We start from the raw sequence: 2,337 nt of genomic DNA on the forward strand, positions 1-2,337 counted from the left end.
GGGGTGATGGGAAAAGGGTCACATTTGAAAAAAGACACCATCGAACGTATTTGGTTGCTCAGTCAGGTTGATCAAGAATATTATTCCACTGCACGATTACCTCAGAGGGACATCAAACTACCTGGCACATAGAATTAATTCAATGGCTCAAGTTTCCAACCTTTGATGGTCACTCTTGACTCAGAGGTGTTAATGTTAGTGTTTGTAGTGCCATTTTTGCCAATCATTCTGGGTTGTTTTTTTGCAATGTTTGCGTCAGCTTTGAAGATCTTAGGAAGTTAGAAGTTCACTTTTTTTTAAATGGTGGGGTTTTGGGGCGTCCTAATTTCCATTTTGTCTTGCCTGAGCGCGCATACTGGTCTCTGTAGTGTAGCGGTGAGACACTTCGCTGTTGTCACACACAGGAGCCATATGTGAGGCAACAAGGTGGAATCAGGCGCCCGTCAAAATAATCAAAGTGAAAAAACTTGCATTTTCCACAGGTTTGTGAATTTTTATCAAATTTTTGTTTTTTGGCTCAACACCTTTCATGCCCATTAAAAAACTCATTTCTGTGTGGCTTTTTCTGAAAAGCGTTGATTAAAGGCACAAAGATGTAAATCTAAAATTTCAGTTTTCATGGACTCCTATGTTAAGGAAATAATTAATCTTTGGCGGCCATTACTCTCTAATTTTACCTCTGAAAACAGGTGACCCCCACCTCCTTCTTTTGCGAATATCTCAACTTGTATTCAAGATAAATGGATTTTGTTTTCATCCAAATAAAGACAAGTGAATAAGCTTTGAGATGATATCAATAACCCTAATGCCCCAAAATTGATGAGAGCCTGATTCCACCACGCTGCCCCACATATTATGTAAGGCATCGTGGTGAAACCAGGCGCTCGTCAAAATAATGAAATCAAAGAAACTGGCATTTTTGGCCGATGGGCAATTTTTTTTCAAATTTTCTGTTTTTAGCTTAACGCCTTTTGTATCCTTATAAAAACACATTTCTGCTTGGATTTTACTGAAAAACGTTGATCAAAGAGACACAATTTGTAAATTTCAGTTTCCAAGGACTCTCAAGCTATAGAAATTACGCAAATTTGAAGGCCAGTTTCTTGCTAATTTTACATCTGAAACCAGACGACCCCTATCTCCTTCAAATGCAATTATCTCGACGTGTATTCAAGATAACTGGAGAATTTTTTCTTCAAAAGCAAGACAAATGAACAACCTTAAAGATGATACCAGTTTCTAAACATGACCAACAATTGACTAGCGCGGTGTCGGTCGCCTAGTGGCTAGGCTCTCGAACTCGACGAAATCGGAAAATCGTCTGTTCAAATCCCGTCGGGGACCTGACGTTGTGTCATTGAGAAAGGCACTTTACACGAGAATATTTGTGAGTTTTCTAGGGTCGCTGGGGTAATAATAGTTGTAAAGCGCATGGGGTAAAGTGTAGAGCGTGGATATGCGCTATGTTAATGCAACTTGTATTATTCTTTTAATACACCCGAGTTCAATTCCTAAGTTTGGAGAAACTGTGTATAGCTCTTCCACAGAACAACACGGGGACTCTCCTGGCTGAGAGGTTAAGGTGTTCGTCTCTCACTCAAAGGTCCCGAGTTCGAATCCGGATAGCGGCCTAAAAAAATTCTTCTGTAAAATTGTCTCCTTTCATCTCCTTTCCTGCTCTCTATCAATTTTCTGTCGTCTGCTTTCGTGTCTCCTCTTTCTGCCCCCACCCTTCACCTCCTTTGCCCCATCCTCTGGGCTCTTGACTCTTTCTGCAGCTTTTTTACTTCTTCTCATAAGCTCCTTCTTACTGCTGTCTTTCAGCCACACCCCTGATCTTCTGGTAGGAAAGGTCTACACCTAGCCTTCTCGGACAAGGGCGAAAAATCTCGAAGGGCCCGTGTGCAAGCTGCGCACCTTAAAGATCTCTAGGTGGTATAAAATCAATAAGAGTAGGCTTCGGCCGCCACCCGGGAAAAAATCCAAAATTTCCTACCAACTGAAAAAAGTTTAATGTGTCCCGCGCACTCATATGACCTTGTTCAGTTGTGAGAGCCGTAAAACACTTACAAAAAAAAATAATTTAAAAACAGAACAACACAGAAGCTGGAAAAGAACAGGACGTTGTTTGGGCCAAAACATCCTGTCCTCTCTATACTGGTTGGAATAAAAATGGAGTCCGAAAATAAGCTCCTGTTCCAAGAAAATGAAGGTATATTAATAGAGAAAATGAGGACTATAAGTTCTTTTTGGTTCATGGGGTTTGGACGTGGATTGGGATTGAGGTATTTTAATAGTTTTGAAAACTTTCGATTTGTCTTATTTCTTTTCTTTTTT

General features: G+C 40.4%; 1 protein-coding gene across 1 annotated transcript in view; it reads left to right on the plus strand.

Moving 5' to 3' along the window:
- The window catches only part of LOC101846892 (glutamate receptor ionotropic, NMDA 3A-like), a 58,875-nt gene that overhangs the window by 48,674 nt on the left and 7,864 nt on the right, over window positions 1-2,337 (plus strand). The gene's annotated exons all lie outside the window — the stretch shown is intronic.

This window comes from Aplysia californica, unplaced genomic scaffold (assembly GCF_000002075.1).
Source record: "Aplysia californica isolate F4 #8 unplaced genomic scaffold, AplCal3.0 scaffold00348, whole genome shotgun sequence".
Lineage (NCBI taxonomy): Eukaryota > Metazoa > Mollusca > Gastropoda > Aplysiida > Aplysiidae > Aplysia > Aplysia californica.